This window comes from Gorilla gorilla, chromosome 22 (assembly GCF_029281585.2).
Source record: "Gorilla gorilla gorilla isolate KB3781 chromosome 22, NHGRI_mGorGor1-v2.1_pri, whole genome shotgun sequence".
Taxonomy (NCBI): Eukaryota; Metazoa; Chordata; class Mammalia; order Primates; family Hominidae; genus Gorilla; species Gorilla gorilla.
Genome location: NC_073246.2, coordinates 45,696,787 through 45,720,395, shown reverse-complemented (window position 1 = coordinate 45,720,395; position 23,609 = coordinate 45,696,787). Strand labels below are relative to the sequence as shown.

The window sequence follows — 23,609 nt, the reverse complement described above, 5'->3', positions numbered from 1 at the left end:
AAGGAAAAAAAATCTGTCATTATTCACAGATGACATGACTGTGCACTTCAAAATCTAAAACTTAAAGAAATAAATGTTTAAAAATCTGAAATAACATACAGATAAGATTTTTTAAATCAATAAGAAACTTTTTTTTTTTTTTGAGACAAATTCTCACTCTATTGCTCAGGCTGGAGTGCAATGACACAATCTAAGCTCACTGCAACCTCCGCCTTCCGGGTTCAAGCCATCCTCCCACCTCAGCCTCCTGAGTAGCTGGTATTACAGGCGCATGCCACCATGCCTGGCTAATTTTTATATTTTTAGTAGAGATGGGGTTTCACCATGTTGGCCAAGCTGGTTTCGAACTCCTGACCTCATGATCCGCTCGCCTTGGCCTCCCAAAGTGCTGGGATTACAGGCGTGAAGTACCACGCCCGGCCCATGTTCTGTTTAATGTGTTCCTGGTACTTCATATTTTGGATGCTACTGTAACTGGTATTTAAATAATTCACTTTCTACCTGTTTGTTGCTGATATATAAGAATATTGATTGATCTTACCATTTATCTAGCTACCCTGCTAAGGTTTCTTTCTTTTTTTCTTCAACTTTAAGTTCCGGGGTACATGTGCAGGATGTGCAGGTTTGTTCCACAGGTAAACGTGTGCCACGGTGGTTTGCTGCACAGACCATCCCATCACCTAGGTATTAAGCCCAGCATACGTTAGCTTTCATATATATATATCCCACACAAAAACAATTCCAGGTGGAGTAAAGCCTTACAAATGTTAAAAAGTAAAACCAAGCTGGGTGCAGTGATGCAAGCCTGTCATTCCAACATTTTGGAAGGCTGAGACAGGAGGATTGCTTGAGCCCAGGAATTCGAGACCAGCCTGGGCAATATACTGAGACCCCATCTCTACAAAAAAATTAAAAATTAGCTGGGTGTGGTGGTGTGCACCTGTAGTGCCAGCTACTTGGAGGCTGAGGTGGAAGGATCGTTTGAGCCTGGGAGGTTGAGGCTGCAGGGAGCTGCGACTGTGCCACTGCACTCCAATACGGGTGAAAGAGTGAGACTCTGTCTCAAAAATAAACAAACAAAAAACTAAAACATGATGTTTTCTCCAACTTTTTAAATGAAAAGTTTGTATAGAGAAGTTGAATTAATAGTACAACAAAAACGTGTATATGGGCCGGGCGTGGTGGCTCACGCCTGTCATCCCAGAACTTTGGGAGGCTGAGGCAGGAGTTCACTTGAGCTCAGGAGTTTGAGACCAGCCTGGCCAACATGGCGAAACCCAGTGTCTACTAAAAACACAAAAGTCAGTGGGTGTGATGGCAGGCGCCTATAGTCCCAGCTACTCGGGAGGCTGAGGCAGGAGAATCACTTGAGTCTGAGAGGTGGAGGTTGCCGTGAGCTAAGATCACGCCACTACACTCCAGCCTGGGTGACAGAGGGAAACTCTGTCTCTAAATAAATAAATAAATAAATAAATAAACTCTGTATACAACTACCTATATTAGAATTAACATTTGAGGAGAGCGCAGTTGTGTGTGTGTGTGCGCGCGTGCACGCTTTTATTCCTCAACCACCTGAGCATTACTTCCAGACATCGTAGCACTTTATACCCAAATATTTCAGTGTGTCTCTGCTAAGAGTAAGGCCTTCTTCTTCATCATCACAATAAAATTAGCACACTGAGAAAATCAACCCTTGGTCCCTGATATCATCTATTCGTCAACCTACATTTGCATTTCCCCAGCTGTCCCAGAAACACTGAGATAGTTGCTGTTTCAACCTGGACTCTAATCCAGGTTCCTAGGCTGCATTTGGTTGTTTCTTTGGGGTCTTTTCATCCAGAACAGAGGTTGGCGACTGCTTCTGGGCAGGAAGATGGTGAATATTTCAGGCTTGGGGCCATTGCAGCTCAACAGTGGCCACAGGCACCAAGAAGGCAATGGAGTGACAGCCAGTACTACTTCACGGGCAAAAACAGAGAAGGAGCTGGGCCTTGACCTGGTTAGCAGGGTTGCTTTGGAGTACCCACGTTTAGCCAGTTCCTGCACTATGAAATCTCCAGCAAACCACTGTTGGTGGGAATGGGAGTTAGTACAACCACTACTGAGAGCAGTTTGGAGGTTCCTCAGAAAACTAAATATACAGCCACCATGTGATCCAGCTATCTAACTCTTAGGTATACACCCAAAAGAAAGGAAATCAGTATATCAGAGACACCTGCACTTCCATGTTTGTTTAGCACTGTTCATAAGAACCAAGATTCGGAGGCAACCCACATGTCCATCAAGAGATGGATGGATAAAGAAAATGTGGTACATATACACAATGGAGTATTATTCAGCCATAAAAAATAATGAGGTTCTGTCATTTGCAACAACATGGATGGAACTGGAGCTCATTATATTAAGTGCAATAAGCCAGGCACAGAAAGACAAGCATAACATGTTCCCACTTATTTGTGGGATGTAAAAATCAAAACAACTGAACTCATGAAGACAGAGAAGGCTGGGAAGGATATGGGGGTAGAGGGAGGTTAATGGGTATAAAAATTAGTTAGAAAGAATGAATAAGGCCTAGTATTTGGCCAGGTGTGATGGCTCACGCTTGTAATCCCAGTACTTTTGGAGGCTGAGTCGGGTGGATCACTTGAGGTCAGGAGTTCAAGACCAGCCTGGCCAACAGGGTGAAACCATCTTTACTAAAAATACAAAAAATAGCCAGGCATGATAGCATATGGCTGTAATCCCAGCTATTCGGGAGACTGAGGCATGAGAATCACTTGAACCCGGGAGGCAGAGGTTGCAGTGAGCCGAGACCACGCCACTGCACTCCAGCCTGGGCAACAGAGCAAGACTCCATCTTTAAAAAAATTTTTTTTAATAAAAAAAGATCTAGTATAAAGACCTAATATTTGATAGCACAGCAGGGGGACTGCCAGGAGGAGCAGAGGTGATATTGGTGACTCCCTCCCCTAACCATCAGCTCCAAGCCCTGCAAGTTTCCATGCCAGGCACCCCCATGCTCAGCCACCAGTCTCTGGCCGCAGGTGCTGCGTCCACCCAGCTGTGCCCTTTGCAGGCTTCGGCTTCCTATGGCATCACGATTGCCATGTCGCTGCCCCGGCTTTGCAAAAACCCCTGCCTGTATTTGGAGCCCCTGACCGGGCAAGCTTCCCTCCTGTCAGCTGCTGCCAAGGAACCCCCTTGCCAGCACTGGCCCGCTCCTCAGTGCTCCTGAAAACACTGCTTACCCGTCCCTGAGCCACGGTGCCCTCACCCACGGGAGCCCTGCGCACCTGCGCACCTTCACCTGTGGCTCCCCTCGCCTGTGCCACGAACCCCGGCCGTACACTCCAGGCTTCCACAGGGCTGGGCCTGGGGCCACAGAGTCATCAAACAACAGGCCCTTTTCTTCCTCCAAATCAGCTTATATAAGAAACTAGCCCTGGGCACGGTGGCTTATGCCTGTAATCTCTGTGCTTTGGGAGGCCAAGGCGGGTGGATCACTTGAGGTCAGGAGTTTGAGACCAGCCTGATTTTTAGTAGATCATCTCTACTAAAAATACAAAAATTAGCCGGGCGTGGTGGCGTGTGCCTGTAATCACAGCTACTTGTGAGGCTGAGACAGGAGAACTGCCTGAACCCGGGAGGTGGAGGTTGCAGTGAGCTGAGATCGTGCCATTGCACTCTAGTATGGGCGACAGAGCAAGACTCTGTCTCAAAAAAAAAAAAAAGAAAAAAAGAAAAACTGGCAATCATAAGTAGAAAAACCATTGTAACTGAAAGTTATTTGTTCAAGAACTGGAGACCAACTAGGAACACACGAAGCAGAGAAGTGAGTCTCTGCATCTGCATCAATGATGCAAAAGCAGCTGTGCAGGGAACCCGTCTGGCCCAGGCCCAGGCCTCCTGCACCCAGCGTCTGCGAGCTCCATGCTACCAGAGGGGCTGCAGTTGGCTGAGGGAGGTGGGGATGCCATTTGAGGTCTAGCCACAGGGTGAGGGGAGCACGGCCAGCCAGTGTACACAGGTCAGGGGCCAGGTTCCCGGCCTTGCTCAGCACCACACATCACTGCATTGAAGCACATCTTTAGTAAAACCAGCGCTTCCCTTAAAGAGAATGCCACGGGGCATGAGTATGATGCTTTTGACAAAAAACAAAGGCATCACTGTTAACTCCGATCTATCCCATGTGAGGTGGGAGAAGGGAGAGAGCAGAGACAAGGAGACAATTACACAAGCAGCAGCCCAACGTGTGCTTTGCAATATGCTAACCTGGCTTGGCCCACACCCCAGGGCAGACCCACAGATAGCCCTGCCTCTGCATCCACCACCAGAGCACCCAGTACCCAGCACCAGGCCACCCAGCATCCAGCACCAGGCCACCTAGCACCCAGCACCAGGCCACCCAGCACCAGGCCACCCAGCATCCAGCACCAGGCCACCCCAGCATCCAGTGCCTGGGCACCCAACGTCCAGCACCAGGGCACCCCAGCATTCAGCACCACAGCACCCCTGCATCCAGCACCAGGGCACCCCAGCCTCACCCGCCCCAGGCCTCTGAAGGAGCAGGAGGCTGGGCCCCATGTCCCACAATAGCACAGCCAGCTGGGCGAGACCACAGGCAGCACAGGAAGGGACTGTGCGGCTCTTTCGGATTAGGAAAGGGCCGTGCTCCGCATAGCAGAAAACAGGGATGAGGTCGAAGAGGCAGCACCGAAAGCCCAGAGTCACTCCCCACCCACCATCGGAAACCAGTGAGCTCATTAGAAACCACTTACCTATGAGGCCAAATGCCCTCAGCAGGAGGGAAGGAGGAGGGGGAAGGAGGAGGGGGAAGGAGGGGGAAGGAGGGGAAGGAGGGGGAAGGAGGGGGAAGGAGGGGGAAGCGGGTGGGGAAGCGGGTGGGGAAGAGGAGAGGAGGAAGAGATCAAAGGGCGTGGCAGAGCTACACCTTCGACAGGCCTCCAGCCCTGGGGACTATCTGGGAACGTCCAGGAAGCCCTGCGAGCTGAGGCTGGGTGACTCATCTCTGGTGACAGAGGTAACCACCTGGCCAGAGGCACCTCTTTAAAGAGACAGATTCTTACACCCATCACAAACAGACCAGAACGCTGGCCAGGCGCGGTGGCTCACACTTGTAATCCCAGCACTTTGGGAGGCTGAGGCAAGCGGATTACTTGAGCTCAGGAGTTCAAGACCAGCCCGACCAACATGGAGAAACCCCGTCTCTCTACTTAAAATACAAAATTAGCTAGGCACAGTGGCTCTCACCTGTAATCCCAGCACTTTGGGAGGCCAAGGCCGGTGGATTGCCTGAGGTCAGAAGTTTGAGACCAGCCTGGCCAACATGGCAAAACCCCATCTCTACTAAAAATACAAAAATTAGCCGGGTGTGGCAGTGGGCACCTGTAACCCCAGCTACTTGGGTGCCTGAGGCAGGAGAATCGCTTGAACCCAAGAGGCAGAGGCTGCAGTGAGCCGAGATTATACCACTGTACTCCAGCCTGGGCAACAGAGCGAAACTCCATCTCCAAAACAAAACAAAACAAAACAAAAAAACGGAATACTGACCAGAAGAAAATACCCAGGCTTGCTATTCCTTATTGAGGACACTCTGGGGAAAAACTCAAGGACTGGCCAGGCTGAGTGACAAGGAACAGAAACGGCTCCCGGGGCCCAGGGCCCCGGCCATGTCATCTGCAGGGGTTTTCCCCATCTTATTTATGCAAGGGGCTCCTACTTGTAAACTGGAGAGAAAATGTTGTCCAAGAGGCTCAGAACCGGTGTCGGAGGCTTAGCGAGGACAGGCCCTCTCCCTGGGGTCCCAGAGTGGGCAGGAGGCCACAGCACCATGGACTCTGGGCTTCTCTGGCTGATCACGGAGGTCCAGGCCATGAGGCCCTTGAGGCTCAAGGAGAAGGGTGTCTGAGGCAGGTCAGCCTCACGGTGGCCACGGAGCATGCGCAGTGGAGTGACCCGGGCAGGAGGCTCCCCAGGCCAGCACCCCAGCCAGGAAGGGAAGGAGCAACTCTGTGCATATCACAGCTTCACAGTCTCCAGCAATTCAGCATTTGCCCGCTTAAGTTTCTAGGTGCTGACAATTCACAAATAAAGGAGGAGAAAGCTTGCTCTCTCCTGCCTTCCAGGCCTGCGTGGAGGTGTGGGCCTGGTGTTGGGGCTAACCAGGAATCCTGCATCTCATGGGTGGCCCCACAGGACAAGTGAGGGGCTATGACACTGGACACTGCTTGGTGGCCAGCAGTTGCCCCAGGCCCCAGAGGATGGAGACAACAGGCAGAGCTGGGCAGCTACCTCCTTAAGCCCCACCCAGGGGCACCACCCCCCAAGACCAGGGCACCCGTGGCTGGAGGAGACCCAAGGGCCCTCTGACCCAGTTGAGTTTCACGGGATGTGACTGCTTGCTGCCCTAGATGTTTATGGAGGGGTGTTTGTGTTTGCTGTTGCAGTGATGGAAGGCACTGCTGGTTCTTAGAGGAGGGCTGAAATGCACCCTTCATGGGTCTTACCAGACACCTGCCCTCCGGGCTCAGATCTGACCCCAGCTGTGATGCAAATGCCATGTATGTTGGTTTCATAGACACTGGATTTTCCAGGAATGAAACCTCGGATAACACACACCTGAGGGAGGAAGAGGAAGCCTGCCTTGGCCAACCCCGGCAAGGGACTGAGTCTACCCCCACCACCTTCTCACTGCAGCTTGAGCCAACAGGGACCACTTCGTCTCCCAGTGCAAACGCGTGCAAGAGTTTCCAGATGGAAATACGTGTCAATCTGAAATCCTGAGTGCAATCTACGAAACCTATTTCCATACTGCACAAGAGATATCACAATGCTTTATTAATAACACAGAGCACTAATAACACATTTGCCAGACCCTGCTCTAAGCATTTTCCTGCATTACCTCCATTATGCAAAGGAGACGTGGGGCCCGGCAGAGCAGGGAATGACAGGCTGAGACTGACCACTCCCTCAGCCCTGGGCACAGGGCCCCCAGATGAGGGACTCACCCAAGGGACAAGGGTCTGCCCCTGCAGTGGCTCAGACCCTGGACCACGCCAACATGGCAAACACACGTGAGCTGCAAATGCCGGCCTGTGTGCAACTTTACATTGCTAGAGGCCACATTCAAAAGTAAAAAGAAATCGGCAAAAAAATGTTTTCAGTAGGCCGTGCATGGTGGCTCACGCCTGTAATCCCAGCACTTTGGGAGGCTGAGGCAGGTGGATCACCTGAGGTCAGGAGTTCGAGACCAGCCTGACCAATATGATGAAACCCCCGTCTCTATTAAAAATACAAAAATTAGCCGGGCGTGGTGGCATGCACCTGTAATCCCAGCTACTCAGGAGGCTGAGACAGGAGAATGGCTTGAACCCAGGAGGCAGAGGTTGCAGTGGGCCAAGACGGTGCCATTGCACTCCAGCCTGGGTGACAGAGCAAAACTCCATCTAAAAAAAAAAATTAATAATACATTTTATTTAACCCAGTATATCCAAAATACTATCATTTCTACATGTAACCAATATAGAAGAATATGAATGAGATCACTTACATTCTCTTTCATATTAAGCCTCTGAGATTGGCGTGCATTTCACACCACGAACACATCTCAGTTCCCACCAGCCATGTTTCCAGCATGCCTCTGTGGGCTGCATGGCTCATGCCGTCTGCCCCAGACAGCACAGGCTGAGGTATGACACGTTCTCTGAGGGCGACATCCTTCCCACCTCCCTTTTCTGTCTGCATGTTAAGAATTTTAGCAGTTTTCAGCTTCACCAACCCTTTGCCATCTAAAGTATTTATAGTGGTTAATTTCTCCACTTAAGGCAGGTGCAGGGGTTCAATACTTTATGTATGTGTTTTCATATAAAGCATTTCTTAATTTAAGAAAAAGCTGACCCACTCCCCAAAATACAATGTAATCACAAGGCACAAAATAAAAATTATGACACAGTTATTAAATACTTTCAGTTTTCTTTTTCTTCCACAAAACTTGGAAGGAAGAAAAAAACTGATCCCTTTCTGGAAATAAATACATAATAAGTGACAAAGTAAAAACAATTAGTAATTACTATCACTTCCTTCTCAATTTTCTTTTTTTCCAAAAAAAGTTCTTACATTTATTCTCATTCATTCTCTCTCTTTCATTTTCTCTCTCTTCCCCCTCCCTGGCATTAAGAATGACCAACTTGTAATCAAACCACCAGCCTGAAAACAAATCTTCCTTGCTACCAACAGTTAACATATTGCCACCTGTCACGTGTCCAATTCACCACCATGTCAAACACAGTCGACTGGAAACATCCAGGGACCATCACTCAGCAATAAGCCGCCTGCCCACTTAATGCCAGTGAGCAGGAGACGTCCAGCGCCTGTCTCTAGACGTGTCCTTGTTTCCACTTTGGGGAGATATATGTGAGTGGAAATAACAAGGGTAATTGGCAAAATCATTGTGAAATGAATCTGTCCTACCATAAATGTGACTGCAAATTTTGAAGTTGATTTGCAAAAGGCCACAGACATAGCTGTGACCCATCCCACACTCAGTAGCAATACCACTGGGAAAAGGGTAGCTACCGTCTCTGAGTCATCAGAATCCCTGCCAGTAAAGCTGGACAGCCCCCAGCACTCAAGATCAAAGCTGAGCTCCTGGCAGTAGAGACCTGAGAGCACCTTTCCCATCTTCCTGCCAGTGACTTACAAAGGCAGCCCTTGCATACCTGAGGAAGTGGCACCAGAACAAGACAAGAACAGGCTGACCAGGAGCCCCACCCCGCCCCTGCAGATGCCTCTCCAGTGTGTTCCACAGGAACAGTGGCCGCCCCTGCCGCTCCCAGATCCCGGGCTCTAGGGGACAACAGCTGCTGCCCTCAGCTGTGCTGAGCCATGAAGTGATTCAGCAGCAGCGGAATCGGACGCTGGTCCAGGAGCACAGCACCAGCCTGGGAGGCCACAGACAAACATCAATTTCATGGGTGCAAAAGGCCAGTGCCAACTGATGTCGAAGCTCAAGTCCACACCCTGAGTTTCCACAGTGCTCCTGAGATGCCTGGGGACGCAAGGGATGCAGGGCTGCGTCCTCCGCCCCGGAGTCATGCTGCCCTGTTCTTCAAGAATAAACAGTAACAGAGGCGGGCAGAACCCACGTCTTCTCAGTTCCACCCCAGGAGCATAGGGAGAGGCCCACATGCCAGGATGCGGGGACATGGGAGCTCACGGGAAGCAAGAGTACCAGGTGCCCAGAGGTCCTAAGGCCAGCTCAGGACAAAGGCGCAGAGCTCAGGCTGTCGCTTCTAGATTGCTCTGCTTTTCAACGTGGTGCTCATTGATTGCAGTCACTCTTCCCTAAGTGCCATCATCCCCGGGCGGCCCCGCCAGGACTCAGAGTGCAGACAGCCACACACAACATGGCCGCCCTGACACGCACACAGCGCAGCAGGTCCACGTGCCACTGTGCCATTGACAAGGCATTTTCACATGTGCAGCCTCACAAACTGCTGAAGGAGAACAGACAAGGAGACAGGTGCACAGCCGAGAGCAGAGAAGGAAACTTGCCTGGGCCACACCCCCACGACCCAAGCCTCCAAGCCCACGGCCACCCAGCACTTCCCACCAAAAAAGACCAGACTCCTCCTCCAGCACAGCCAGACACCCGCGGTCCCTTTTCACAGCTGAAATAAAATACTGTACAGCATCAATTGTGCTTTATACGGTATTCACAGGAGATGAAGCTTTACTCAGTCAGCATGTTGGATTTTTTTTTTTTTTTTTTTTTTTGAGATAGAGTCTCACTCTGTTGTAGGCTGGAGTGCAGTGGCACAATCTCAGCTAGAGTCTCACTCTGTTGTAGGCTGGAGTGCAGTGGCACAATCTCAGCTAGAGTCTCACTCTGTTGTAGGCTGGAGTGCAGTGGCACAATCTCAGCTCACTGCAACCTCCACCTCCTGGGTTCAGGCAATTTTCATGTCTCAGCCTTCTGAGAAGCTGGGATTACAGGCACGCACTGCCACACCCAGCTAGTTTTGGTATTTTTTAGTAGAGACAGAGTTTTGCTATGTTGGTCAGGCTGGTCTCGAACTCCTGACCTCGAGTGATCAGCCCGCCTCAGCCTCCCAAAGTGCTGGGATTACAGGCATGAGACACTGCAGCCAGTGGCATGTTGAATTTCAAAACTAGAAGACAAGCCAAGTGTGGTGGCTCACACCTGTAATCCTAGCACTTTAGGACCTGAGGTGGGCAGGTTGCTTGAGGCCAGGAGTTTGAGACCAGCCTGGCCAATATGGTGAAACCTCATCTCTACAAAAATTACAAAAATTAGCTAGGTGTGGTGGTGTGCAACTTCAATCCCAGCTACTCCAGAAGCTGAGGCACAAGAATCGCTTGAACCCGGGAGGTGGAGGTTGCAATGAGCCAAGATCGAGATTGCACCACTGCACTCCAGTCTGGGCAACAGAGGAAAACTCTGTGTCCAAAAAAAAAAAAAAAAAAAAAAAAAAAGACAAATGGAAATAAAAAACTATTAAACATCTACAACAGTGTCATTCTTTCAAATACTACTGGTGTGAGTAGAAAGAGATGTGATCTTTGCAGAGGGTAAATCAGCAACAACGTGTCTAACGTCTTTGAAATGGCAAGACCCTTTACTCAGCAATCCACCTGTAGACTTTACCTTCAAGACATTGACTAGAGAAGAACTGTACAAGGATGCCCATCATATTTATAACTGGGAAAACAGAGCTGCATCAGTGTCCATTGACAGGGCTGGCCACAGCTGGCTGTGCCCACACAGCGGAGCCCAGCGCAGCCCTCCCTCGAGGGGGCAAATGGGAAGGTCAGCAGTGCAATGTGAACTGAAGCGGGCAGGCCGCAGAGACAGAGCCACGACGTGACTCCGTTGTGCATTAAGTGTGTGTGTGTGTCTAACTCACACTTAGGACAGGAGCAGGCCACCTCGGCAAAGTGACATCCAGGTCGAAGTCACCAGGCAAAAGGAGAGAGTGTTCCAGGCAGGCTAAAGTCCAAGGCAGAGTGTGGCCAGTGGGGCAGCTTGAAGACTGGGTGTGGGGGTGCAGAGCATGAGGTCAGGGGACACTGACATCAGCAGGCATCGTCACGGGGGGGCTGAGCAAGCAGTGGCGGGGAAAGCGCAAGGCCACTGAAACGCTGCCTCTTGTTCTGTGGGGAACAAGTGTGATGGGAGCTGAGCTGGAGCGACCCCACGCAAGACCACGGGCAGTCTCACTCGCAGGTGAGGCTGGCGGTGGGGCAGGAGGCGGGCAGGGGGAATCGTGAGGGTCAAGGAGCCATAGATGGGGAAGGGGGTGTGGGAGATGGAGGAAGGGGGTCATAGATGGGGCCCAGGTTTCTGTCCTGGACACCAGTGGAGACAGAAGATAGAGGGGACAAGATGGTGATACCAGAACAACGATGGGAATGGGCCTGCTGGGAAGATATCCTCAGCCAGATCCCAAGAATAGCACCATTTCAGCCAGGTGCAGTGGTTCATGCCTGTAATCCCAGCACTTTGGAAGGCCAAGGCGGGCGGATCACCGGAGGTCGGGAGTTCAAGGCCAGCCTGACCAACAAGGAGAAACTCCGCCTCTATTAAAAATACAAAAAAATAGCAGGGCATGGTGGTGCATGCCTGTAATCCCGGCTACTGAGGAGGCTGAGGCAGGAGAATCACTTGAACCCGGGAGGCGGAAGTTGTGGTGAGCCAACATGGCACCATTGCACTCCAGACTGGGCAACAAGAGTGAATCTCAAAAAGGAAAAAAAAAAAAAAAGAATAGCACCATTTCAGGTGTTTCCTAGTCTTTTTCTTCACATTTATTTTCTACTTTTGAAACCTCACATGCCCTTTAACTATTACTGGCATATGCCATGTATATGTACAGCAGTTCTTCAGCTACCGAATACAAGTCATCTGAAGAAAGCCAATTGAAATGGCAACCTAGTCTGCCTGTGCTAAAGTAGCAGAAAGCATCTCAGGTGGGATGGGTGACAGGGAAGTCGACAAAAAGTTAAGTTTATAAGGACAAAATCTGAGTCACATTTTGCAGTTGTTAAAACTGGTGGGCTGGGCATGGTGGTTCACACCTGTAATCCCAGCACTTTGGGAGGCCAAGGCAAGCGGATCCCCTGAGCTCAGGAGTTCAAGACCACGCGGGGTAACATGGTCAAATCCCATCTCTACTAAAATACAAAAAATTAGCTGGGTGTGATGGCATGCACCTGTAGTCCCAGCTACTCAGGAGACTGAGGCACAACAATCACTTGAGCCCTGGAGGCAGAGGTTGCAGTAAGCCAAGATCGTGCCACTGCACTCCAGCCTGGGCAACAGAGTGAGACTTTGTCTCAAAAAAACAAATAAAACAAACAAAAAACAAAACAAAACAAAACAAAAACTGGTGAAAAGCATTTGATAATGATGTGCTCAGTGGGGAGGCTTCCCAGCTTTAAACACCCTGGAAATTACACGTTGTCCTCTACCAGGTAGTTTTAGAGTGAGAAAAAATTTCCCCCCAGACAGCCTGGTCATTTTGGTATATCTAATCTGTGACATTCCTTCTACTGTTCATTACGGTTTCATTCATCAGGATTTATGTAGATCCACCTCCACCATCAGCAATTTCTTCAATCTCAGATTTCTGCTGTAGGATCACTTTCCATCTAAGTCAATTACATCTTTAGACATCCCCTTTGTGAGCCCAGGAAATCAGCCTAAAGTAATTCTAGATCAGTCCCACTCCTGGACTCCTGGTAGGAGCAGGGCTTCTCCAGGGAGGCTTTGCTCCCTTCAAGCCTTGCAGGAATCCACAGACAAAGCCCACGTGAAATGAGCCCACAATCCAAAATCACAAAGTGTGTGACAGGCAAGCATCAGTGAGCAAGAGGCAGCAGAACAAGTGGCGGATTCCAACCCTCAAGAAATTCAAATTTTAGTATTTGTTAATATTATTAGCGGTATTACTTTGGTATTATTAGTTTCAGTATAGAAAATAAGTATGTTTAGACATAAAGAGAAAATAAAAATAAGTGTAAGGAAAAGAATACCAAACAAGAGGAGAGGCAAACTTGGAAAAAAACAAAGAGAACTTTCAGGAATGAAAAATATAATTATTAAAAAAATGAAAATTAAAAGAACAGGTTAGGCTGGGCATGGTGCCTGTAATCCCAGCACTTGGGAGGCTGAGGTGAGAGGATCACTTGACCCTGGGAGTTCAAGACCAGCCCTGGCAACATAGCAAGACCCCATCTCTACCAACAAAAAAAAAGAAAAAAGAAAAAGAAGAACAACAACAATAACAGGTTAAATATTAATAGCGCAGAGGCTGGCACGGTGGCTCACACCTGTAATCCCAGCACTTTGCAAGGCCAAGCCAGGTGGATCACCTGAGGTCAGGAATTTGAGACCAGCCTGGCCAAACGGGTGAAACCCCGTCTCTACTAGAAATACAAAAATTAGCCGGGCATGGTGGTGGGCACCTGTAATCCCAGCTACTCTTCAGGCTGAGGCAGGAGAATCACTTGAACCCAGGAGGCGGAGGTTGCAGTGAGCCAAGATTGCACCACTGCACTCCAGCCTGGGCGACAGAGCAAGACTCCATCTCAAAAAAAATGTATACATATTTAAATAGCACAGTAGATGGAGATAAAGATAGAGTTGCTAAACTGGAAGACAGAGCTGAAGAAATAACCTGGAATGAAGCATAAAAAGACTGAAAGGTAAAAACATGAACGAGAGTTTAAGTGGCTGGGAGGATGGTATGAGAAAGCAAAGCATAAGGCAGATGCTGTATGGTTGACCCTCCATATCTAGGGGTTCCACATTTGTGGATTCAACCAACTATGGATCAAAGATATTTGGGTGGAAAAATTCCTAAAAGCAAAACTCGAATTTGCTGCGCTCTACTATGTTAAATCCACATTAATGAAGTTATATATAGGCATTGTATTAGATATTATAAGTAATCTAAAGATGATTTAAAAATACATGGGAGGAAGGCTGAGGAGGGCAGATCATGAGGTCAGAGTTCAAAACCAGCCTGGCCAATATGGTGAAACCCCTTCTCTACTAAAAATACAAAAATTACCCCAGGCGTGGTGGTGGGCGCCTGTAATTCCAGTTACTCAGGAGGCTGAGGCTGGAGAATTGCTTGAACCTGGGAGGCGGAGGTTACAGTGAGCCAAGATCGTGCCACTGCACTCCAGCTTGGGTGACTGAGCGAGACTCCATCTCAAAAACAAAGAAAAAAATACATATATGGGAGAATGTGCACAGGTTATATACAAATATGACACCATTTTATATCAGGAACTTAAGCATCCACTAATTTTGGTATCCATGGTGGGTTCTGGAACCAATCCCTAGTGGATACCGCAGAATGACTGTATTGAACAAAATAATGGCTGAAAATTTTCCAAAATTGCTGAAAGACATGATACTTTATCTTCAGAAAGTACAATGAATCCAAAACAGGATAAATAAAAAGAAATCCATGCTAGAAAGACCACAGTCAAGTTGAAAAACACCAGAAATAAAGAGACTATAAAAGCAGCCAGACGAAAAGCTTACTACTGACACAGGAAGGACAATTGAAATGACAGCTGGCTTCCTAACCGCAACTTTATAAGCCAGAAGATACATAATAGAATTCAATCCTTAAAGAAATACCAGAGACTCAGTGCTATACAGACTATATCCCTCTGCCCATGAGGCTTTTCAGCTGAAATCATAATAAAAACAACCTAAAATCCTCAATGCCTTTGGACATAAATGCATTCATGGGTCATGGAAGAATAATAAAATTGTAAAATGCTGAACAATGAAAATATTACATATCAAAATAAACAAGACGACAGTACAGCAGAACTAAGTAGGAAAGCTACATAGACTTAAATGCTTATGACAGGACCGGGCGTGGTGGCTCATGCCTGTAATCCCAGCACTCTGGGAGGCCGAGGTGGGCGGATTGCCTGAGGTCAGGAGTTCAAGACCAGCCTGGCCAACATGGTGAAACCCTGTCTCTACTAAAAATACAAAAGTTAGCCAGGCATGGTGGCACACGCCTATAATCCCAGCTACTCAGGTGGCTGAGGCAGGAGAACCACTTGAATCCGGGAGGCGGAGGTTCCAGTGAGCCAAGATCACGCCACTGCACTCCAGCCTGCGTGACAGAGGGAGACTCTGTCTCAAAAAATAATAATAAAATACTTATGACAGAAAGTTGAAAATTAAGAAACTAAGCTTAGAGAAAATAGAAAAGAAAATGTTTCAATTCAGTAACCTAGAAAGAGAACACCAGAATAAACCCAAAGAGTGTAGAAGGAAATCCTGACAATGAGCAGAAATTAGTGATACGGAAACAAAGACACAGTGGAGAAAATGAGTAAGACTAATAGCTGGTTCTTTGTGAACGCTAATAAAATAGATGAGCCTCTGTGAGATGAATCTAGAAAAGAAAGGTAAAACCATTTTAGGAATGAAAAAGGTGATTTACTGTCAGATATAGTAGAGATTTAAAAATTAAGAAAATATTCTGACCTTTGTATCAAGAAACTGACAACTTGGGCTGGGCACAGTGGCTCACGCCTGTAATCCCAGCATTTTAGAAGGCCAAGGTGGGAGGATCACCTGAGGTCAGGAGTTCGAGACCAGCCTGGCCAACATGGTGAAACCTCGTCTCTACTGAAAATGCAAAAGTTAGCCAGGCGTGGTGGTGCGCGCCTGTAATCCCAGCTACTCGGGAGGCTGAGGCAGGAGAATCGCTTGAACCCGGGAGGCAGAGGATGCAGAAGCCCTGTGTTCTCCTTCCAGGTACTAGAGCCGGAGTCCTCAGGGCACATGGGTTTTGCTGGTGCACGTGCTTTACCTTGATGAAGTCCGGTGCTGCGTACACTTCTGCGGCTCACTCCTTCCACCCAGCGTTATCCTCCGGAGGCGCATACATGTTGCGGCCTGGAGGAGCTACTTCCTTCCCCTTTCCATGGCGAATGTAGCGTGAGGTTATTTTTCATTTTATTTGGAGACAGGCATTGAGAGAGCTCCCAGGGTCTGACTCTAACACACATGCCACTATGAACGCCTCAGCATGTCCCCCGGGAAGCACACGCAGGTGCACCCGCCACTCGATGCCATCTCCCTGCAGCTCCTGCCATTCCCAAAGCAGCCACGCTGGCACCAGTGCTCTGTCTGCCCCCACATCTTCTCCAGCACTTGTCCCCACAGTCTTTTAAGTTTCGCCGTCCCGGCAGGGGGAGGCCGCAGCTCTCTGTGGTTTTGTTTCTGCGTCTCCCTGGTGACCCATGACAGTGGATCTTCCATCTCTCCAGCTCCTTGCTTTTGGGTCACTCTGTTTGTATTTCTCACACCAGGCCTCCTCTGCTTCAAGGAGGCAGAGTGGGACGATTCGTAACTACGTGGCCACTGTTTGTACCCACACCGGAAGGCAACATGGTAGAAGCATTTCCCTAAAATCAGGAACAGGACAAGGATGGCCTGTCACGCTTCCATACAGCCCTGCTCAGGAGGGCCTGGCCCAGGCAGCAAAACAGGAAGGAAAAATATGAAAGATATAAGGAAGAAACAGAGTCTTCACCACTCCCACATGACATGAATGTCTACTGAGAAAATCCCCAAAATCTACAAATAAATTTTAAGCAATGGCAAGGTGATTAGCTGTTAAATCAATACCCAAAAGTCAACTGCATTTCTACAGAACACCAGCAAAGACTTAGAAATCAATAAAAATAAAAAACACCATTTACGGCCGGCGCTGTGGCTCACACCTGTAATTCCAACACTTTGGGAGGCCGAGGTGGGTGGATCACTTGAGGTCAGGAGTTCGAGACCAGCCTGGCCAACATGGTGAAACCCTGTCTCTACTAAAAATACAAAAATTAGCTCGGCATGGTGGCGTATGCCTGTAATCTCAGCTACTCGGGAGGCCGAAGCAGGAAAATCACTTGAACCCGGGAGGCAGAGGTTGCAGTGAACTGAGATCCTGCCACTGCACTCCAGCCTGGGCGACAGAGCAAGATTCTGTCTCAAAAGAAAAGAAAAAAAAAAAACACCATTTACAAAAGCAAAAACAATAATAAGGGCACCTGGGAATAAATGTAAGCACAGAGTGTCAGGTGGAATGTGAAATACCACGGTGCTTTATCAAAAGACACCTCGGAAGACCTGCACAGTCAACTCTAGAGAGATAAAGGGCTTAAGGAGAGAAAGCAAACTTTACAACTTCTACAGAAAAATACAGAATACATTTGTGACCCAAGAATTGGGAAGAACTTAAAGTAACATGCAAAAGGCACTACCTAGAAAAGAAGGATGGATAAAATTATAGATTACATTAAAACTATCTTTTCACCAAAACAAAAAAAGTGAAAAGATAAAACCCAACTGGGAAAAATATATAATGCACACATTACAGCCAAAGATGAACATCCTGAATCTATAAGGAAATATATAATATGGAAACTATGTATAAGGAATAGGTGAGAAAAAGACATAACCCAAAAGAAAAATGGATGAAGCACACGAACAGGAATTTCACAGGGAAGGACACACATAACCAATAAATATGCAGGATGCTCACTTTCATCCAGCAGGCAGGCGTAAATCCAGACCACAACTGCACAACAGTTTGCATCTACCAGCTTTGCGAAAATCAACAGCAATGCCAAGTGCTGACGAGTATGTGGATCACGTGTGTCCAGAGACATGGACATAGAACATTCCATGTAAACAGGTCAAGATTAGAAGTGCTTCTGGTAAATGTATGGATGCATTCTGAAAACATTATTTTTTGCAGGCTTTATCTTTGCATAGATCTTACGGGAGGGTCTCCCGTAGGCCCTTAAAGATACGTGGAGTTACGTTGTTTTCTAATTGATGCTTGTTCTCTTAGTACCATCTTCTCCTTTCCTCTAAGCATCATCAGAGAACGCTGTTTCCAGCAGCCATCCCTGAGACAGAGGCAATGATTCTTTTGATTTCATCTGCACATAAATTCTTGGGATTTTTTCCCCCTCTCTTCCTGCATTTTGGAAGTGCCTGTTTTGTCCTCATTTAATTAGTTCAGTTACTTTGTTTCAAGAAATAAATACTGTAGCCCAGAGACTGTAAAAACAGTAGCCCCAGTTGAATTCCGGTGGCAACATTTGTAATTTGGCGTGTGCAGTTTGTTAAAAATAAATACATTGCATATACAACTCCAGATATCTGGCTTCTCTCGGAAGACTAAAGATGGAGTCACTCTGGTCCTATACCCACCTGGCCCTGCTCAGCTGGGGGTCAGCAGCGGGTGGTCAGGTGAGCCAGACCCTGTGGAAGAGGCCTCAGTCTCTCACTCATGTTCACCACAGCCACCCCTTCATAGGCCTCATGTCTGCATTCTCACTTACCTTCCTAGCTGGACCCTGTCAGAATCTGCGTTTACGATTTTCCTGTATAGCTTTGTTCACCAAAAAGAAACATTATATACTCAATAATTCACTAACATTTATTTATTTGTTTATTTATCGAGATGGAGTCTGGCTCTGTCACCCAGGCTGGAGTGCAGTGGCACGATCTCAGCTCACTGCAAGGTCCGCCTCCCAGGTTCAAGGCATTCTCCTTCCTCAGCGTCCCAAGTAGCTGGGACCTATGCATGTGCCACCACACCTGGCTAATTTTTGGGTTTTTTTTTTGTTTTGTTTTTTGTTTTTTAGTAGAGACGGGGTTTCATCATGTTGGCCAGGCTGGTCTCGAACTCCTGACCTCAAGTGATCCACCCGCCTCAGCCTCCCAAAGTGCTGGCATTACAGGTGTGAACCACCGCCCGGGGACCCAATAATTCACTAACATTTAAAGAAAAGAAGTAAAAGTTACAAAGGCTTTGGGGCTCCAGGAAAATGCAATGCTAGCCTGGAGCTGGAACTGAACTTCACGACAAACATATTTTCTAACCAATGTTCTAGAACTTAAGTCATAGTAATAAGATCCTGATTTAGAAAACTGAAAATAACCTGTGTGCACTGAAACACGTGTGTCCTGATCGCTGTAGTGCATTTGAAAATTCCCAGAACACCAGCATTTCGCCTCCCTGCACCAGCTCACTGCCAGCCACGGCAGGGAGTCCAAGGAGGACGGCTGTGGTTCGCTTCCTAAAACTAATCCAAAATCCCGCCCGCCCGTGCCGCATAATGAGTCACAGTTGGGATTGTCTTTACTGTTCCTTTTGTTTTTGTGGATTATCAAAAGTCACTAAACTTAGCCAGGTGTGGTGGCAGCACCTGTAGTCCCAGATACTGGGGAGGCCAAGGTGGGAGGATCGCTTGGGCCCAGCAGTTTGAGTCCAGCCTGGGCAACACAGTGAGGCCCCACCTCTAAAACACATGCATGAAATTTTAAGTCCCTAAACTTTGTCTCTGAGGCCGCCATGGAGCTCTGCCAGAGAGAGCCGCTTCAAGGTGACAGGTGAGGAGACAGGTGAGCCACAGCCTCCTTGCTAAGACACCTTCGGGACCCCTTCAGGGGTAATGACCAAAGCGGGTACTCACGCAGGGCCACCCTGGGGGTCCACTCGGCACTGGGCTGGCTGTGCCTAACTCAGGGCTGGGTCTGAGGCTCCTCCTCCCCAGCCCTGCTCCCTCCGCCTCCTCTCGCAGGGGTCAGACCTGCCTGGAGGTCTGGTGCTCCCCCACCATCCTCTGCAGGGTTTCTTCCTGCACTTCCCATCTCATCTTGGCACCTGCTTCCCAAACTGACAAGTGCATAACCCAAACTGACGCAGTCTTCCTCTAACAATCTGACTTCTGTCTATTTTGGCAAAAATCCATGCTATTACACCATATTTTACAAAGTATAACAACTGATTAATTTCTCAATGCAAAAATTATGTGTAGCTCCCTAATAAAATGCACATTTGTTCACTCAATCACTCCAATTAGACGAGGACAATGGCCTAAATCAGAAATCAATCTATGAAAAGCTTAACCCAATCATCAGCACATTCTTCACATGAGGAGTCAATAAACAGCTCTTCATTTAACTCCCACCAAGTGTACCATAAAAAGCTGAGCATAGATGAATTTACGTCAATTGAATTAATTTTCTTCTTGATTCCATATCAAGCATGTATCTGTTTCTATCAACTCAGATGGAGATTTCAGAGCCCCCAGTCCAGCAAGTACAGCCTTCTACAAGTGAAAAGTGTTTAAATGAATACGTGTATGTGAAGCCAATGACTTAGTCTCCGTTTCGGAAATGTAGATTTTCATCTATTGGATCTTATGAGCATCAAGGTAGTTTGGTGGAAAGAATAACAGCTTTGGATTCTATTGGACCTTTGTTTAAATCTAGATTTGCCCAACCTGAGACGCTGGCCACACTTCCCCACTCAGTTTCCCATGTCAGTGTCTCTGTCAGTTTCTGTGTGATGGGGCAATACCACTCTCCTTACAGGGATGTAGAGGAGCTTATAAAATAATAAGGTAAGCATGTCATAAAGCAGGTGACAGATTTAGTGTCAGGTCAGCTAATAGGACATGAGGAAGAGAACAAGAGCCACCGTGGCTGCAGCGCCGGTACTCAGCTCCCAGCATCTGGCTGAGAACCAGGAGGGCAGACAGTCAGGGGTGAGTAATCGATCTCAGGACAGGTATTTCCTTGTACAGCTTGTTACTGCTGCTCATTTTATAATTCATCATTATTGTTATTTATTATGCATTTCATTCCCTACCCGCTTTCAGAAAGGAATCGAGACCATCTCCAACAATGATGCATAGCCTTCCCAGTCACTGGGGACAGGCCTCTGGGCTGCAGGCACACTGTCCCACCAAGAGCACCCAGCTCCACTGAGTCTTAAGTGACACAGGGCACGCTAGCCAGGAGGTAGATTTCTGCCTGTCACACACTGAAGGATAGTTGTGTTGCTTTCAATTCACCACCAGTAACATTTAAAACATATCCTATCTGCAATCCTTCTACCTAGGCTTGGGAAAAGACGTGGCCAATTTAACCCCAGCATCCATGCAGCCTAATAGCCAGGTACAGACTTTGGCCCTGCAGAAAGAATGGCCAACTTTCACCATCAACTCGGCCTTCCCGCCTCCAAAACTAAACACAGACACTGCCCCAAGGTTATGAGAGTGCCCGTCTCCTGCACTTTGCTTGACAAAGATAATCAAAACATGGCCGCTTGTAAATGACTACATGAAAGCCTGTCAGAAGGTGAACGATTAATGCGCTTGCCTAAAATGCAGCGCTTTGAAATTGGTAATTTAGAATCAATCTTGAAATTATTATGAAGTGGTTTTAGGAAGGACAGACGCCTCGTGGTCATGTTACTTTACCACCTGAAACGACCCATTTAAAACCCCAAACACTCTTCGGTTAACCAAAAGTAAATTCCCATGAAATTTCTGAGCAACTGTCTTTAGAAAACTCAGCCCAACTTTACTGTAACAAAAATCTTGCAATGAGATGGAGTAGCTAAAGATCTCACATTAAACAAATCATTAAAAAGGAAACAGTCAAATGTAGCCAATCACGTCCCATGCTGTGATCTAGAAACACCAGTCCACCGGCGATACCTTATAACAGGGACATCACAAGAGTTTTTGACAAGGCCAGAGAGGGAGGCAAAGCGTGGAAGCAGAAGCCATTGAATTTACCAGAGGTGGGTTTTGATGGTGACAACGGGCCTGCACTGGCTCTTCAGTGCCAAGCACTAGGGGCTCTGCCCTGGGGTCTGCAATGTGAGAGCCTAAGTGGGGCTGAAGGTTGATGAACAGGATAAATGTGATTGGGCGAGTTAAGGACACCCCTCCTCCAAAGGAATCCAGGAAATCAGGCTCTTCTCAAACACACATTCTGATCTTCCCCTTCCCTGTTTAGGAGAATTCCAGCATTTCCCACCTACCTCTGATTTGACCAGGGATAGCATCCACGGACTTTCAGCACCCGGACGGATCTGTGGAGGTGGGAGTTCCAGGGATGTAAGCCTAAAGGCGGCCCTGCCGGTCCGTGACATAACCTCGGGCAAGTAACTCAAACCCTGTTGTGTCAGACCACTTGTTTACGAGGTCAAAGTGCGGAGGGGATGGGAGGCAGGTGTATCAGTCACGTGTCTACGGCAGGGACGGAACAGATTACTTTGGTGAATGCTCTTTTTCTAATTTCCAAAATAAAACCATTACTTTCAGTTTGCTTCCCCAGTCCTGGCACACAGACCCGCGTCCAGCCTGGGGCGGGGCAGCACCCTCCCTCCAGGAAGGCCTGTTCTAGAATCCACACTCCTGGGGACTTTCCCACCGGCCACACTGCCTTTAACCCAGCAGTCTTCAGGCTGCTGCAGCGCGTCCCCCTGGCAGATACGCCAGGACAGGGCCACGCACAGGTAGGGTGACCACAGAGGGCGGCCACTCCATGAAGTCACCTTCAGAACATTTAAGGCCCCTACACCTTCTAAGGCCAAGGGGCCCTGTTCTGTCTGAATGTCAATGGCATGCAGCTGCTTTTTAGACAATGTCCTCAAGAAGATACTTAAGACTAACCAGAAATGGATACAAGAAGCGAGTTGTAACAGGCACAGGCTAATGCCGAACTCTGTGGGGGAGGAGGATTAGTTGGAAAGAGGGAGGGGGAGCAGCAAAGAAGTGACCAAATTAAGAGAGTGCTCAAAATCCTCGGGAGACCCCTCTGAAGCTTTCAAACTGAGAAGACGAAGTTCAGCAATTCCTAAGCGAGTCGGAGCAGCCGCGCCTGCAATTTAAAAGCTGCAGGATCCTGGGTCCCTCTAGCAGCCTGGGCCCGCCGCCCGCCCCACCTCCCAGCCCCCAGCAGGCTCTCGGCGTTGGCTTTCATTTTTAATAAGAGCCGCATGCTCATCACCCTCTGTCTGGAGGCCAACAGCCCACATCTTTCCTTCTACTAAGATCATGTTTCCCAGGAAAAAGAACCCAACTGCTCAAGTATTCTCTTAGACAAAGCTTTTAAAATTGTGCTTTTTTTTTTTTAAAAAGGTCTGGGAAGCCATTTATAAAAGCATTTTCCCCATGTCACTAAACTTCTCTCAAAGTTAAAAAAAAAAAAAAAACTGCACCATTTTTAACTACCTTCAAATACTAATAACCCTCCTTTCCTAAGTACTTGGGACCAATGTTCCAAGGGTCCTGGGGTGGCCAGGAGTGGGTTTTCGCCCCCACGGCTCTTGCTCCCGGACTGACCCCATCCCCTGACCCGCCCGGTGCAAACGCGCCTCCGGTCTCCGGGCCGAACCCACAGTCAACCCTGGGCCCCGCAGCCCTCCCCGCGCGGAGCGGCAAAAGTGAAACTGTCCCCTTGGCCTGGGCGCGCAACGAGGCCCCTGGGGGGGGGTCCCGGGTCCGCCGCGCCCCGAAACCAGGCGGCGGGCGCGTCCTGTCCACGGGGGAGCCGAGCGGGGCCCGGAGCAGAGTCCAGGACGGAGGCATGGGACGTCCCCGCGGGAACCCACTCGCCCTCCCTCGGCCCGGCCCGGGCCCCTCCCGGGCGCCCCGAACCCCCGGGCCTCCCGCTGGGCCCAGCGCCACCGAAGCTGCTGCGGGAAGTGGCCGGGGCC

General features: G+C 48.6%; 1 protein-coding gene across 3 annotated transcripts in view; it reads right to left on the bottom strand.

Annotated features, from left to right (window-relative positions):
• Positions 1-23,609, bottom strand: part of AGPAT3 (1-acylglycerol-3-phosphate O-acyltransferase 3) — a 121,716-nt gene that overhangs the window by 97,643 nt on the left and 464 nt on the right. The window contains exon 1 of one of the 3 annotated variants that reach the window (XM_063702672.1): positions 21,930-22,114. The exons of the other annotated variants lie outside the window; for them this stretch is intronic. The gene's annotated coding sequence lies outside the window, so the exon portion shown is untranslated. Of the gene's footprint in view, positions 1-21,929; positions 22,115-23,609 lie in introns of those variants that run through there. 3 annotated transcript variants of the gene reach the window in all.